At 38.4% G+C, this 17,184-nt stretch overlaps 1 protein-coding gene and 1 long non-coding RNA gene across 3 annotated transcripts in view; one reads left to right on the top strand and one right to left on the bottom strand.

Annotated features, from left to right (window-relative positions):
* Positions 1 to 193, bottom strand: part of LOC122718635 — a 1,780-nt gene extending 1,587 nt beyond the window's left edge. Inside the window, exon 1 of the long non-coding RNA XR_006347434.1 lies at positions 1 to 193. This exon is cut by the window's left edge and continues 852 nt beyond it. This is a non-coding gene — a long non-coding RNA (uncharacterized LOC122718635).
* The window catches only part of LOC122718631 (3-phosphoinositide-dependent protein kinase 1), a 479,613-nt gene that overhangs the window by 264,738 nt on the left and 197,691 nt on the right, over positions 1 to 17,184 (top strand). The gene's annotated exons all lie outside the window — the stretch shown is intronic.

Genomic DNA, 17,184 nt, shown 5'->3' with positions numbered 1-17,184 from the left:
GTACCTTTGTTGAACGGATTCTAGAACAAAATAAGTTATACAAAAAGATACTTGTGACTTGATAAATAAGTTGATCTCGTTTAGTTCGGTCTCTAGAATCGAAGCATAAGATATAAGATATCGAGACGTATTATAAATATTGATCGTAGTTAGTAAATTATTAGACAGAGTATCTTATTATCCTATTGCAGAGTCGATGAACTGGTAATTAAGATTACAATGATATCATCGATTAATCACCTTTTTAATTTGAAACAACACCATGCTTGTCTCGTTTTTGTTTAACAAATTTTAAATCCTGAAAAATATTAAAAATAAGAGAAATTAATATACTGTTATATTAATCGGAAAAAAACGTTAAATCTTCTTCTTTTCCAATAACTATAACTTAAGAGAAAAACTATGGCTAATAACAGTTGCGAACACCCTTGCACATTAGACTCGAAATTAACTAATCGAAGTTTAAAATTTGTCGTATTGTCACGAAACGAGATCCAAACCTGAAGTGAAATTTCCCCTGTCTCGCAATTTCTCAAATTCAAACTTCCTTCCACCGATCCACGTTGCGCGTATATATGTGTATAATTCGAAACGTTTCCATAGAAATATTGCGCGAACAGTATGGAGCAAAGTTCTCGGGAGCAACGAGCTTAATCGTTTGATCGTTTGACTCTCGATCTAACGCTCGATCTGGCGCTGCTGGAAATGAGCACAGCAAAGTCATAGTCGACGAACGAGCGCGGCTGTTAAGAGGTTAATCGGCAGAGACCCGGCGAGATTCGTGTGTACCGAAATTGTCCGGTTGCTCGTTGCCCACCCGTTCAATCTAAACCGTCGTCGTCGGTCCGCAATTGCTTTCTCACGCTGCATGCCTGGATTCGATGCTAAACCTAATGGAATCGAATATAATAGAACTCCATTTGTATATGAAACTGTAGCTCACCGTAACTAGGCTATAAGTGTAACTAGGAATAGTCCATCTAATAATTCCACCATCTGCTATTTTTCGTCCAATTAATCCGAGGAATTTCGAGTTCGTGTAAAAGGAAACAATTTTTCTGAAATGGATAACGATGTAATGTCATGACTTAACATCGAGACAATAGAATAATTTAATTAGAGTTTGGATGATCAGATATTGCGTAAGATTCGTGTAAATTTCAGTGCAAATGTTAAAAAAATTTTTTTTTTATATGGATTAATATTTATAAATATATGAGTTTACAAATTTTCATTTTACGCAACTTCTTTTTTATTTAATGATTGTTATTGGTATTAAAGTGATTATATACATTTTCCTCAAAGTGATTTTTTCCTCAGAATTATTTAAGCAAAATATAATGAATGTCAATATCTGTTTCTAATAGTTGTCGAAAAAATATAATATAGCGGCTGAAAGATAATCTAAAGAATGGAAAAACGAATATAAAGACTGTTAAGAGATATCGCACACGATCGATAATATTGGCGAGATAGTATTGTTAAAAATATTGACAATATTGTCAATATAGTTTTACAATGATATTTTCAATCCGCTTTAATGTTTTTCGAAACTGCACACGATCAATAATATCTATTGTCAATATTGACAAGCGTTGATAACTATTGACAATATTATTGATCGTGTGTAGTTTCGAAAAACATTAAAGCGGATTGAAAATATTATTGTAAAACTATATTGGTAAGTTGTAAGTAATAGTAATACTGATAACTGTTGATAAGTATTGACAATATTATTAATCATGTACATATTTTGAATATATTTGTCCAAGCATATCAAACTATATAAGTGTAGTAAATTTTATACCTTCTCCAACATCGCCAGCAACCAATACAAATGATCGGTGTGACGTTAACAGATATAAAGAAAAAAAAAAAATTTTCGTGAATATTTTAAACGCTTCATACAAGTGAAGAAACAAAATTTCACACGTATCGATCTAATATTATTCATTACATTTCCAACGAAACAAAATATTATACTTTATTGTTTGTAACGTAATTTAACCTCCCTATTTGATTTCGTTAATGACTTCCATTTGCCTGTCCGGGAATGAAACTCATAATGGTCGGTAAAGCCAGCTCGAACATTCGTCCGCCATTAAATAAATTAAGCTCGGGGCCCAGGTTGCCCTAAAACGCGTAAAAGTTCCTTGAGCCGTGTTTCCATGATGCGGTAATCTCTGCATATTTCAGCAATTTGAACTTGGGTCAAGAAAATGGATGCAAGAGTGGCTCTTTAACGACTCCGATGCACTTCCATTCGAGTCTAGCTCCTTGAAATTTCTAGGGACATTCAAGCGATTGGCTGACTTGCACCGCGAATTTTTCTATTTTACCTGATGTCGGTAAAAGCGGACCAAAGCCGCGCAGCTGTGTCCGTCGTTGTTAATTAATGCTAATACGGATAACGAGTGTTGGTTACTTTGTAATTCGACGACGGTTTAGCACCGCGGAAACCGTTATCCGGACTTAGCCAAAGGATTTCACCTTTCTTTCTTTGTTTCTCTTCTCTCCTCTCGGATAGAAACGCACCAACCGGAGACCAACAGGGGCCATTAATCTTGTCGTTTTCATTAGATCTTACCACTCACTTTGTGAACACTCGTCCACAAGATCGTGCGACAAAATTGTAAATAAACGAAAACTCGCGAAGCTTCTTCTTCTTTTTCTTCTTCTTCTTCTCCCCCTTCCCATGAAATAGATCCCTAGACTTTCGGTTCGACTCGATCCGTTTCAACCCGCATAAATGGATGTATTTATACAAGTTTTTCTCCGTACAATGGGGGATCCGGCCGTGTTGGGTGAAAGATAGGTTTCTCTAGAAACGTTATTCCCAAAGTTAGCTATTCACTCGATCATTTGAATTTCAAGTTTCTTCAAGGCTCGAACCCAGCTCCCGGCTCGATTCCTAATTCGGGACAGTTGACCTGAACCTCTCGAAGATTTCTTCTCTTCCCCCCAAAAAAAAAAAAATGTGTCGATCTTTCGCTATTTTTAGCCTGTCCATCGATTAAAAGTGGAACAAAAGAAATTGACCTAATGACCATCTGAGTATTATTATACGTGATGTTCGCTTTATATTCTATGATGTAGCCTGATGTGAAAATAATGTTTACGAAACAAATTTTCTGCCAAGCTTGGCGGTCTAATCGCGATTCCAATGGCGAATAAGCAGTCGTATTTTAATAACAAATTCCTCGGCCTGGATCGACGTGGCGTGGGCTTTCTATTCGAATAATAGATTCGGTCAGTGCGTCTACCTTCCAGGAAAATTCCGATCGTGCTACGTTTACAATCGCCTCGAATTCCTTCGCGCTCGCCCAGGCCTCCAACATTGACGTAAGAATCTGATGCATCGTGATCGACTCGGTTATTCATTTCATTCCATTTTTCAACAATTCTAACTTCTAATTATCGACGAAAATGATGAATAAATTTCTTAAATAGGATGTTTCGATCGTGATTAAATTCGACGATTCTATTGTGGTTTGAAATAAAAAGTCTATTGTATTTTTATAAGAAAATTTTAAAATAATTTCGAATTGGAAAGAATCGCATTCAATTTTCCATTCCACTTTTCTGTACAAAAGATCTTCAGAGAAACCTCATTGCGAAATTCTTAATAAATTAATAACGAATTTGTTTCCAATTAAATTTTAATATTTGAACCTCTCGGATAAAACAAATTATCCGTTCGGGCAATATTATTATTACATAGTATAATATTATCATATTATTAATATTAGAGAAACTACGCATAACATAAAGGCGGAGAATAATGTTCGACTGTTTAAATGCAATATTTGATAAACAAGAATTCTAATTTCAATTCTTTCGTAGCTCAAACGATACACGAGCGGTAACCGCGAGGCGGTAACCCGAAGCAACGGTGTTCCAAGTACTTAGGAATGTTAAGTCCGAATAGAGAAATATTATGCGATTCACACCTGTTCTCGAACGAAAGCAGGCCGCGTCAGAGCGTTTAGAATTCCTTGGGACGAGCGTCACGCGTCGCATTCCGTGTCGCGTCGCATGTTCACCGCACCGGATCGTCGCCGCCATACTTTGCTGTCAGTTTTTAATCGGATCGAGTTGACATTCCACAGACTGACGAACAATCGGCTCGTGTGGATAGCCAGGCCAACTCTGGACTAAAGGTAGTTTTCATTCAGAATAAAAATTTTTCTACCATTCGCTCGATCCATCTTTCGATCGATCAATAATTTGATTAAGAGAACGAATAGAGACGAATTATTTATTACACATATATATTCGAATCGATCGAGAAAATTTTGTTCTCATCATTTTAATCGATTATATCTAAAAAAAAAATACCAAGTCAAATAAGATGTATCAGAAGTCGATCAGTGCAAATCAGTGCATTCTCTCTCCTTTAAGAATCTCTCTTGTTATTTAAATTTTTATCGATGTATCAATTAAGTAAATAATTATTTCAATTGTTTAACAGTGAGTTAATCGGTTTATCGATTGAAGATTTGAACAAGTTATGTTCAAAGATTTCTGATATTGCTTTCAATATAAATATTTTTGACGATTCAAATATAATTCGTTCTCTTTTTATCGAATTAAATTCCATGAATATATTAACACCCTGTATACAGATACATAGAAATTTGATAAATTCAGTACATATTTTCATCTCATGATGCAGGGAGCCAAGCCTCCAACTTGAAACATCAAAGTAAGGGCGATTTTTTTTATCTCGATATTTTTTCATGTTCTTATCTGTAGTGACAGACATGAATGAAACATTATCAGTATCAGTTTTCATTCACAACGAAGGATAAGAAATTTCAAGGATATCTTCTGGCAAATATTTGATCTTGAATTAGTAAACACGCCATTAATAGCGCTATTTTTACGATACTTATCAAAGTTTATTGGTCTTGGAATTTTTTTTTTTTTTTCCATCACTTCCTGTCCCCCTGATTATCAGTTTGTCACGAGTTCGGTTTGCCAATGGAATATGCATAAGTTAATAGCCGTTTCACTTCTCCTTGCTCGATATATTCGTTCAGAATACCAGTGAAATTCACGAAAACGTTCACTATCGGCATTTCTTTTGACCGGCTGACTTGATTTTACCGAACCGTGCACCACCATGAATATTTAATTTAGTTTCTAAAACTTTTACAAAAAGGTGAACAATTCAATCGTATCAATCTGATAATACGAAAGAAGAAAGTATAAATTTGTTATATTGTTCCACTCAAACAATCAATCTTTCAAAAATATTTACATGTTATCCTATAAATTACTTTAAAATATTTCATTTACAGTTATTAATCGTTAATTTAGTATCGAGGATTTAAATGGATAACAGAATCGATAAAATAATAATTTTCGATTCAATTAACCGCATGATGAGAACACTTATCGACGAAATATACGATTATTCTCTTCGATCACTTTGTGTAACTCTGTTTAATGACTTTTTAATAGATTATTAAAGCCGCGTTACACATGCGACAGGCAAGGATCAATTTCGAAAAGTATCAATTACGAAAAGGGATCGAGGCGATAAGATGGCGAACCTGACACGAAACTCCACACGTTCGCCGATACGAATTACTAGACTGTTCTATACGCGATCCGCGATAATAATTTACGCGGCTCTCTAATTACATCCACACCACTCTGCCCTCCCTGGAAGTGTACTAATAACACCGGGACGGGGTTGGCCGTTTTACAAATCTCGCATTTACATTTACGACTCGTAACTTACGACCTGGCGGCTCGTAAACCAGTTGAACGTTAACGATAATTGCGCCTTGGGTCACGCTCGCCTCTCTGTACATATATATATATATATCGTTTCTGATAAATTTCACCTTTAATTAATTTGCGCCACCGCTTCCTCCATCTTTCGTCCACCATCTTGCAACCGGCCCTCCGCCCCTTGATCCGATCCCAGTTATTTCCTTGTGTATTTCTTTATCCAATCGAGAAGAACAATAGAAATCATTTTCAAGGATGCTTGATTACTATTTCCATTATCTTAGATTTTTTTTTTACGTTATTTTATATACCGTTCAATTGGAAAAATTTTAATATACTTAAAATATACTGTATACTTTCTATGATACAGGTGACTTTTAATTTTTAATTTATAGATTAACCGTTATTCAAATATTATAATACCAGTATATGGAATACAGGAAGAAGGATTTACAGGCTTTTTTAAATCTTTTGATATAGAACGCGAGATCCCGATCCGTAAAAGGGTTGAAGAGGCGTGCATCTGTTATAGCGATACGTGTTTCGCTAATGAATTTAATTTCTAACGGGGAGGACGCGTAATCGTCGCTCGTTTTCACGCCGTAAAATTAATTAACTGCGAGATAAATTTCGCGGTTGTACCGCGGCCTTCGAGAGGCCGCCTCGCGACAGATTTAATCGTGATTTATTAACACCGCGACGATCACCCTTACGAGGAGAGAGGCTTCGCTTCCACCGGTTGATTGTAATCGTAATGCAAGCGTTGGTTATTGTTGGCCTCCTGTAGGGAGCAAGATTAATGAGCACCTCGCATTAGAACTGCTATCGACTCTTCTCCCATCGTCTTCTCCTCGTTGACACATATATTCTTTTTCTTCCTTTCTTTCTGTCTTTTCTTCTTTCTCTTTTTTCTTTTTTTCAACGTCTTTAAATATCCCGTCGACGATTTATCACTTTTAATTGGCCTGCACCCGAAGTTTTGTTTACGGTTGTAAAGGTATCGATGATATCGCGTGTCGCGATCGAGATATAGGAGAATGAAGAGAACTTGTTTGTTTGTAAAATCTACTACTACTCGAATTGATATTACACGATCAAACGTTTCGAGTAAGTTTGCCAGCTTGAAATTAAATCATTCTGTGTATTATTTATCAACAGCCTTGAACTCTGACTGGAGAATAATTAATCGATAATAAAATACGTTTAAAAAACTTTAGCCTTCGATGAATTAATAGACTCGATCCTCCGCAAATGTAAAAAAATAAAAAAAAAAAAATCTATCTCTATCCATCGAGTTATCATCGTTATCAGCGTTAAGAAGATTTTGAATCGGATGAAATTTCGCTTTTCGATTCTTCGTCCACGAGACAGAGAGGCGTGCCTCCGCGGCATCGCCTTCGTTTTGTAATTGCTGTCCGTCTGGGTGGAAAAATTTAATTATGTCGACGACTACGGTGGTCGTAACGGATAGCGAGCAGGTTATAACGGCGGACAGTAAAACTTTCCGCGGCTTCCAATTACGATATACTAATATCTGGAAGGTCGGAGGGCCCTTTTCTAATAGCACCCGCGTAAAATTGAATTTTATGCCGGGGTAAACGCGATATCCGATCCACGCGCACCATTTTTCGAAACTTTGGACGGTGGAAAATATCGCGATCGGTGATCGATATAACGGTTTAATAAAGGGTGTAATTGTTTACCTCGCAGAGCTTTAAATTAAAAACGGTGGGGCGTGTTTCGGGCAGAAGATGAAATTGAAACCGCAGAGCGGTGAAGGAAACTTGCGTGAAAAATTTCTTCTCGCAATATCCGTGTAATCCAGCGGTTGGAATATATTAGCAATATTGATTATTTCATCGATTACGTATTTAGTAACGTATGCTAAAGAAAAGACACGTGAAATATCTGAATGTAAAGAAGTTAGAGAGAGATCGTGTCCTGCGATTTAAGTGGAAGACATATCGGGAATTTCAAAGGAATCTCGAAAAGTTTGTAATGTATGATCGTTTTCGAGATCGCGATACTTGATATATTTAAAATTTCTTAAAATTCAGAAAGATTCAAGGAAAAATCATACGATCAAATTCACCATTGGATAGATTTTAATCGCGTCGTTCTTGGTTTCCATGTTTCACTCGGTTTTTTAATTAATTCGTCACGTGATTAATTACGATTCCATCGATGTTCTTGAAATCTTCGCGATCGAAATCGTAATTCGAATCATTATACCATTATACCATTGTATTTCTGTGTAGAGTTCACTGACTTTTTCGTCGAAAGTGAAATTCATTCGTCATAAAAAGAACGGCCATTTGTTCTGGAAAAATCCTCTTTCTCCAATTGAAAAATACAATTACAAATTATTCTAGAAATTTCAGATATTAAATAGTAAAAAAAACAATTTCTAACTTAACGTTTCATTACCATAACCAAATTTTATCTATGAGTTTCCATAGATACTTTTTGCTATTTGTTTAATCGAAAAAGTTCTTTTTATCATAATTTTCTATTCCATTCCTTAACTATCATCAGAACAGTAAAATTTACACGTTCGTGCAAAACTTCACGTACACCTGCATGACATTTGGACTGTTTAACATGCGAAGTGCCGGACAAAAAGTCGTAACTTCTACTTATTTACGTGAAATGCGTAGCTTCCTCGTCACACGTGTGCCATACGCATTCCTGAATTTACATGACTCGTTTCACATAACTCGTCTATTACCTCGTTTTAACGGTAATACCCTATACTTGAACTTTTGTCCTCCTCGTGGATCGCTCGTTGCTCTCTAGATTTGCAGAAGATTTTGTTAAAAATCTTGATCAAAGGATGATATTTCGACGAACTTCGAATGGTTTCAACTTGGTCCTCTTTCATCTGGATAAATTATTGTTCGAATGATTGTTCTTCAACATTTTCATTTGTTACGTTATTTTATGAAAAATAAAATATCTCATTATTCCTTTTCATTCAAACTCCTATCAAAGCATCGATAAGCATCATTCGATACACAATACTGAAAAATTGTTATGTCGATATCTCTAAGAAATAATAAATACTCTCGATTAAAATTCTTCGATATTTCTTCCTCCCCTCGAAATTTCGATCCAAGACCGTTCCAATGCTTGATAAACCGTCAAACTGTTAATGATCTCAGAAGAGAAGACGACGAGAATCGAAAGGAAGAATTTTCAGCTGACTTCAGGTCTGATCTCCGCCGCGCGTGTCCTTGGCGGGGCGAGATAGAAAGCAGCAACGGTTGAAAAGGAGCGGAAACGGGCGTACGTAGACACCACGTGTCTCGTCTAGACGAGATTGCGAGAAGTCTGTGGTCAGGTTGAGGTTTAGATTCGCGAGTATTATTCTTTCCACACGTCGAGAGGGCCCGCTTCTTTCTTCGTAACTCCTTAGCTCCGGCTTCGGATGACATCGACGATCTCTGTCGGGCATCATTGCCACCCTGTAACACGAGAGCACCGCCATCTCTGGTGTTCTTCTCACCGCGTGTTTCGCCCGTTCTTACGACACATCCGCCGTTTCTTTTTCTCGCATTTTTCCACGCGGGATAATGCATATATTATGCGCAACACAATAAACCGTGCATCTAACATTAATGAGCTAATAATATTTGTGTGTGTGAATAATATGGACAACGAATAAATATTCATCGATCGACTCTCTCTTTCTCTCTTCTTCGGAATTATACAGATCTTGAACACCGAACAGTATTTTTCTTTTTTTTTTTTTTTTCCGTATAACGGAATAAATGAATAATAATGAATACTCCTGTTCCTGGCCAAAGAAGAACGGTTCTCCTTTCCTCTAACGAGATACTGTTTCCTGGAATTGTTTCCTCGATCCCAATTTTCATAGGAACAGGCTCGACAACAACACCGAGGGCCGAATGCCTGTCGGCCCGTTCAACAAATCAAGCAACCCTTGGCGGTTCTGGGATCAAACGCGGGCCATTCCATTCTGAAAAAGCGAAAGGATGACTGGGCAGAGGAGGCTAACTCGTAACTCGAAGCCGGTGAATCAGTGTGTCGGCGCCTAAATTTCTGAAAGGGCCTCCGACTGAACCGGCGCTTGGCCCATTCCCGTGGCTGGATCCGCTCCCACGCGTGAACAACCTGCTCTTCTGGCCACGTTGGAACACGCACGTAGAGCACAAAAGGAACGCGTAAAGATGATGCTCCGTGTCTTTCCGTCATTCTGGATTCACGTGTCCTCTTGGTCACGTCGTTTATCCACGAAATTTATTCCATTTCGCATAAATTTGATGATCGAAATTGTGATTAACTCGTGATATTTTAAACATTGAAGCATTTGTAAGTTACTATCCACTCGTAGTTGAAAAATTTTTTTTTCGTTACGATATAGTTGGTATGGTTTTTTAGAATGAACGAGAATCCGTGTATTGCTCAAATCTTGATAAATACAAATAATGGAAAGAAGTTTTGGACAAGCCAAGAAATCCAATAATAAAATTCGTAAGTGGTCGATTAAATGAGGAAATTACACGATCGAGAGAAGATGATATATTAGAGCTGTAAAAAAAAGAAAGAAAGAAAAAAAAAATGGGAACTTGGTACTTGTCGGTTCTCTTTGGGATTTTAATGAGCTCCTAGTTTCTACTGTTATAGCGGACAGGGCCTATGAGAAGAAGGAAGAAGGCTCGTAAACAGGATTCTAAATCATCCTGCGAACCACTATGGAATATCATTATCGCGTGATCTTTCGAGACAAGCGTTCCTTCAAGCCCAATAACGAATCTTTCGGGATCACGGTCATTGTCCTCTCTTTCTTTCTCTCTCTCTTTCCCTTCGTTTTGCCAATTCATTCTTGGAAAAGCTGTGTGAAAGATTTCGAACCACTTGGCACGCTTCTTGGTAAATTTGAGGGTGTAAGGTGAGAAACTGTTCGGGTTGCGGTTTAACTGCGTTTAGAAGCTCGAACCGGTAGTTAAAATATGCTTTTGGGTTTCTCTTTGTTTGCACATTGCAAATACATTGGAAGTTGGATAACTGTACTGAAGTTGAGAGATTCAAACTTGGTACTTATGAAGCGAGGTTGAAGTTTAATCCTTGCACGATTTGTCCAGAGTGTTCCTTTTCTATTTGAAAGGATTGAATATTGAAAAGAATGATCGATGATAGAGAGGAGGATTGAGTCAAGATAAACAGAATAAAATCTTTCCGAGCAAATATGTATTTCGCATCTCGGTCGGTTTAGCAATATTATTTGTTTATTAATTATCATTTTCTCAAAAACTTTGGAACATTTATTGAATCTCATTATATAATACAATAGAAATCCCATGGAAGGGATTAAAAAAATAGAATTTTATTTCGAATCAATCCACGTCGAGAACAATTTTCCTCAAAGATCATTTTAATTATCAACGTTATTACAATAAATCTTTGAACATACGTACATTATCTACCACCGATAAACCTTGTCTCTGACGATTAACAGAAACTTCTCTGGAAACGCTTCTAATCTCAAAAAACTAATCTCAAAGAAACGGAAACCGTAAATCACATTACGATTCTAAACAGAATCTGAATCCAGAAGAAATACATGGAAAAAACAACCAACCATCCAACCAAAAAAAAAAAAAAAAAGAAGAAGAAAAAGAAAAACATGTAGAAAGTAGAAAAAAAGGAGAAGTACGTAAAAGAAAGATAGGGAGAAAGAGAGAGAGGAGGGGGGAGGGGAGGGGGAAGAGAGGGAAGAATACAGAAAAATTCTGAAGTCGTCGGCCTGGCACTCGGATTCCTTTGTTTGGTCTACGCTCCGTTGCAACAGACGGATAAGAAACGACGTGCTAGCAGGCCGACAGAGTTTCTCGACTCCGCTGTCGGTTGGTGGTCCCTCACGAAGAGACGAATGGTATGCGGGGACGGTGGGTCCGTTCTCCGAGGCGAGGAGCGTGGTGGGGGCTCGCAAACGGGTCAGGTGGTGGGGGTAGCGGGCCTGAACGGTTCCCATTCCGCGTAAGTGGGGAAGGAGTGGGGAGGGCGAAACCGTGGGGGTCTTGTGAATGAATCTACCTGCCTCCCTTCCCCTCGCCTCGTCGCTCGACGCGGCGGCGCTTTTGTTCCGCACTCCGATTTCAACCTGGAATTCTACTTCTACTTCTTTCTCCTCCTCCTCCTCCTCCTCCTCCTCCTTCCCTCCCTCCCCCTCTCGTTTCTTTCTTTCCCTCGCCCTTTCTTCCTTTCCGGACCCCCTTTTTCCCGTTTTTTTGCCGCTTTCTCTGTCTGTCTCCTCCACCCGTCCTCCTCCCCTCCTCGTTCCTCGAGGAACGGCGCGCTCGTCGTTCGTGGAATTTCGTCGTAAAGATGATCGAAAGGGAAGATGGGTTTAGGGAGGGAGGGTGAGGAGGGGAGCCTGCTGCCCGCGTGGGCAGAACGTGTGAACGTGGACGAACAACGACCGGCGATGATTCCTCTCGAGGCGATTGGCTTTTAAGATGCGCGTTTCGTTCGATGAATGGTATGGAACGTGTCGGTTGAATGTAATTGGATTAAATTGGCCTCTCCTTGAAACGCGGATGGCGTTTTTTCCTTATTTTTTTTTTTTTTTGAAATTGGTTTGGATATATCGTATTCCTTCTTTTAAAAATAATACTTGTAAGTAATTAAATGGCTATATCTTTGACTTTGTTTCATCGATCGTATATAGATTGTAAGAAATATTTATATAAGATTTTGCTGCTCCATCTCGTGAAATTTCTTTCTGGTACGAACGGCGAAACCGGACCTCGTCGAAGAGGTTGCGTGGGCCGCGGATCGGCAGAAACGTGTGAACGGAGCCCGTTGAAGATTATTACAGAAGACACCTGTTGGTGTTCCTCGTAAATTCGTCTGGAACAAACAGTTCTTCCAGCCTGTCTGTTATCGTATCGTATATTGCTCGGATTCGAGCTAGATTATTTTTAAATTTTCACCGAAATACGAGGATTTCTTTCTTTCCACCTTTTGCCAAAAATTATTTCTCGTAACATATATTGGATGGCAATTGCTTACAACTCGTATTACAGTTAAAGTGAATGGCTCAGAGACAAGATATTATTAGAATCTTTTTAGAATTTGTTTTTTAACGAGTACAATGGCACACGTGCGATCAACAATTGTATTACTTTTTCCATGTATGTTTCATCTATTCTAGAAAATGGGGGCGAGATTAAAAGGATCTCTTCATCGTTTCCAATTACACCATTCTCCAATTCGTTCTCGATGTCGAAGGGAAATTAAGGAATTTTCGCGAGAAATTATGCGCATAATCCGTCGAGATGCCCGGGATAGTTGTTTGCGTTTCACGTGGTCGTTGGAAGGTTTTTCGGCTCCACCATCGTGGAAAAACAAGCGGTTGACGAGTTGGAATGGAGCCGTGGTGGCCGTTTGTTTGCGCGACGCATCGTTGAAAAAGAAAAAAAAAAAAAAAAAAATATGCAAATCGAGCGAAGACGCCCAGTTTTTCTTGGTTCCGAACGTGGTAAGGAAACGTTTGGCAACCAGTGAATCCTGGTTTCTCTCTCTCTCTCTCTCTCTCTCTCTCGTGTTCGTTTCATTCCTCCTCTTCCTCCTTTCTCTTTTTCCTTTAGTCTCTTTTCAGGCCACGTTACCCGACGGAGCGTCGACCTAATCTCCATTTTCCAGCGTCACACCAGCGTGTCCTTTTCAAGATCGTGAATTATGGACCGGCACGAAAAGCTGCTACACACACATCCGCCACGCGGACCTAACTAAATGGTAATCGAGGACGATTTATCTTCGGGCTCGATCGAGCTTACCCCCGACCCCATCCCCCTCCGCTACCATTTCACGTCATTGTTCGATCCGTGTAAGAGGCACCTGCCACTTGTTGAACCCGTGAAAAACAGAGAGAACTCTCGCAGTCCCGTGGAGAAAATCGTGTATCTATAGCGGGGTTGAAATCGAGAATCTCAAATCAGTGCACACGATCATTTTCTCAAAAGATTTGTTCGAGAAAATTACTTTCGCTGCTCTCTCGACACAGTTCGTAAAAAAAAAAAGTCACACCTTTGCTTTTTCCAAAATTTCTATTACCTCCTAATCAAAATTGCGAATGTCTCACCTTCGCAATTCCATACATCGTATTCCTCTCGTAACTCTCTCATCGATCGTCTAAATATTCTAGCGAGTAAACTACTCCAAGACTCTATACAAATCACTGAATGAGAATTCAATATCGTTTCGTTCATCGCGACGAGAGAAATATTCAATGAGAGGAGAGGGGAGGAAAAAGAATAATTCCCAACAGTGACACATATTTTACCCGTAGCGCATCGTGTATTCATCCATTCAATCGCATCTCGAGAGCCCCGCGGCGCAAAGAAGAGGGAAAAAGAAGGCATTTTATTTTCGATAATTGGCAATAGTCGATGATCGTTCAACGATTCAACGATATTAATCAATATCGCGGGGCGGTGAAAAGTTTCCATCCAGGTATTTTAACGATCTTCCGGGAAAGTCGCGATCTTATTAAGCTCGAGGGGGTCTTATTAAAATTTCTTCGCGAGCCGCTCCGGGAAACGACATCAATCGGGAATAAGAGAGTCGAGTAAAAAAAGGTCCGGATGTTTGATTCTGGATAATCGATACCGCGTATACGCAAACCTCGAAGACCTCGAGTTTTAAACTACCACGTTTCTTCAACTCGTTGCTCTCTTGAAATGCCGTTCCTCATTGTCCAACACCTTCCAGATCGCCATATATTCAACCTCTTTCTTCTATTTCTCTTCTCTTGATTCGGTTGCTTTAAGAGTGCAGAAATATTCTTTAATTTAATTTTTTTGCAATTATTTGTGCAAGATGTTTCTTCATAAAATAAGTAAAAATTTTTGTATCATCTTATTATACTTGTAAGATAACCGACTCTATTCTGTTTCGTTATACAATGACTAGTAAAAATGAACTTATCTTCTTAACACATCCATCTCCATTTCTCTTCGACAGAAAGAATAGAAAAGAATCTCACTCCAGATATCGTTTATTCGCGATTACTTTGGCCATTGATTTAAGAGCCATTTAAGATTCCGTCTATTCGAAGAATGCGACAACAGGGAACGACGGAAAGTTTGCTGAACTGGTGGAGGAAAATTTATGAGATTTATACGTCCGTTTCGGGAAATATTGTTTCTCGCAACGGTTGACACGAGAGTCGCGGAGATCGACAGACTTGAAAAATTATTCCGCGAGTCCGTTTCCGTCATATTTCGGAAGGGCTACTACTTTTGGCCCCCAAGGAGAAAAATGTGCCACGTGTCAGTCCAATTTCCAAGGGGCTGAGAATCGTTTTACTCGATCGTGCGTGAACACTGGCTCGTTTCGAATCCATTCGTCACAATCCTCGTGTCTAAATTATTCCCGTATTTTGACGTGTTGAAAACACGTCTCTATGAGCCTCGATGAATTTTTTATTTTCCTTTGATTCAATTTAAGGGAAACAATAATCTGTGAATGGAGGTATCAATCGTTGCAAACGATTCGTTGTGCAAGGCCTCGTTTTATAAACCGATAAATGATAAGTTACAGTGTATTATATAAATACAAGGTTAATATAATTAAAATTTAGTATAATAACGTTCGAATGCAATAATCTATGTACACGTGGACGGATGGCTATTGGAAGTGAATGGAGAGGAAGTCGATGATTAAATAACAAATTTCAGGCAACAATGTAACAACTAAAGATATTAAGTACAGAAAAGAAAAGAATCGTTCTCTCTTTTCAAAGATGCATCTTAAAAGGGAAATTGTGGGAAAAACGGAATACAATGATCGGACAATAATAAATGAAAATATGTAAATATCGGTTGGAAAAACATTCGCTTGCAGTTGTCCATCAAGTTGCACGATCCTTTGTGCGTATGTAGGGAACGGAAGTTATTTGTTGCAAAATTCTATCGATGCCATGTACGGAATAAACGTAGAAATAGATACGTCTCGAGGCCGCCTATTACAGGCATGCTCGGTTCTCGAGATATCGGCTGTTTTACATGCAAGGTCGTGTAAAGAATTACATATTGGCTTAGAGGAGCCGAATGTCTTCGAGTTAATTTTCAATTAAGACACGCGATGTTGCATCTTCGACGAGTGTCTTCAATCGAGTTCGTGGCACGAATATTAATACCGCTCATTAATTGTACTTTGAAATTTGTTAAGAAATTTTTTATTAACATTCGAAGAAAAATTTGCTCGATTGGTATCCTTCAAACATTTCAGACACGTTCTAAAATAAAAAGAAAAAAAAAAACAGAATCGAAAAATCTAGCACATTTTTTTGAAAGAGATTTTAAAAAGGAAAAGTTTCATACCAGGTTGTCCGTGACCAGCTTCTAGAGATTCTACGTGCATAAACTTCTACATCACGGGTTAACCCTTTCTGGACGATGTAAACAACTATTTTACTTAACATGTTCATCTCGCTACGCTGCAAAACTATGTTCCGTGAAAATTTTGTTTGCCTTGCCGTCAAAATCTCGAGATTTGTCGACGACCATCGTATTTGATTTCGTCGAGAAAACACGATTTCTTTCTTCCTTCCTGTATTTCTAAGATAAAGAAAGATTGAAATATATTTCGAAGGAAAATCATATTTTCACAAAAGAAAAAAAAAAAAAGAAAAATTGTCGTTCTTGAGGAATAAAGCGAAGTAAAAACATTTTTTGCAGACATATAATAAGAATAATTTTGGAATCTATAATACGTATGGAAATATAACCATAAAGATAAAGATAATAAATTCTTTAAATAACTTTACGTTTACACACCGTTTTTTATGCTAAACGATCGAAAAATAATATCCAGAAAATGGCGAGAATATCAACGCTAGTAAAATATTTCCTCATAACTAAATATTAATGTTATATAAATTATATCTCGAGTGTTTTGTACATTTCTCTAACATCGTAAAACGCTTTTTTCCCTTTTTGAAACTGATATTTACGATTAAAAATCTCTCCGTGTACCGTAAATGTGGTACGTAAATTTTTCGTTCAAACTCGTGTCAGGGATGGCCAAGAGCAACAGGATGTAGGAAAACGTCCATCGCTGAAGCGTGACCGTTGGCCACCGCAAATTACGATTATTCCCGCTGTTTCCACCGAATCGTCAAATCGTAAACGTTGTTTACAGGATATGACGTAACGAGAACTCCCATTATTCCCGGCGATATTACCAATTACCCCCCCTCCTCTTTCTTGCCCATCGTGCGATCGGCCAGTTTCTTCCTCCCCTTCTTCCATTTTCTCCACTTCCTACGTGTTTCACGGGTAGCCAGGATGCATCGGCTTGTCATCGTGTAACGGTATCACATGCACGCCGTTGCGCAACGAGAAAGAGGGAGAAAGAGGGAAGAGAAGATGGAGCAAGGAGCGAAGAAGAGCAAGGAGGAACGGAGAGGTCGCT

Source organism: Apis laboriosa, unplaced genomic scaffold (assembly GCF_014066325.1).
Source record: "Apis laboriosa isolate Shangri-la unplaced genomic scaffold, ASM1406632v1 scaffold66_cov157, whole genome shotgun sequence".
Taxonomy (NCBI): Eukaryota; Metazoa; Arthropoda; class Insecta; order Hymenoptera; family Apidae; genus Apis; species Apis laboriosa.
The sequence above is the reverse complement of the archived record's forward strand: the minus strand, read 5'-3'. Positions and strand labels throughout refer to the sequence as shown.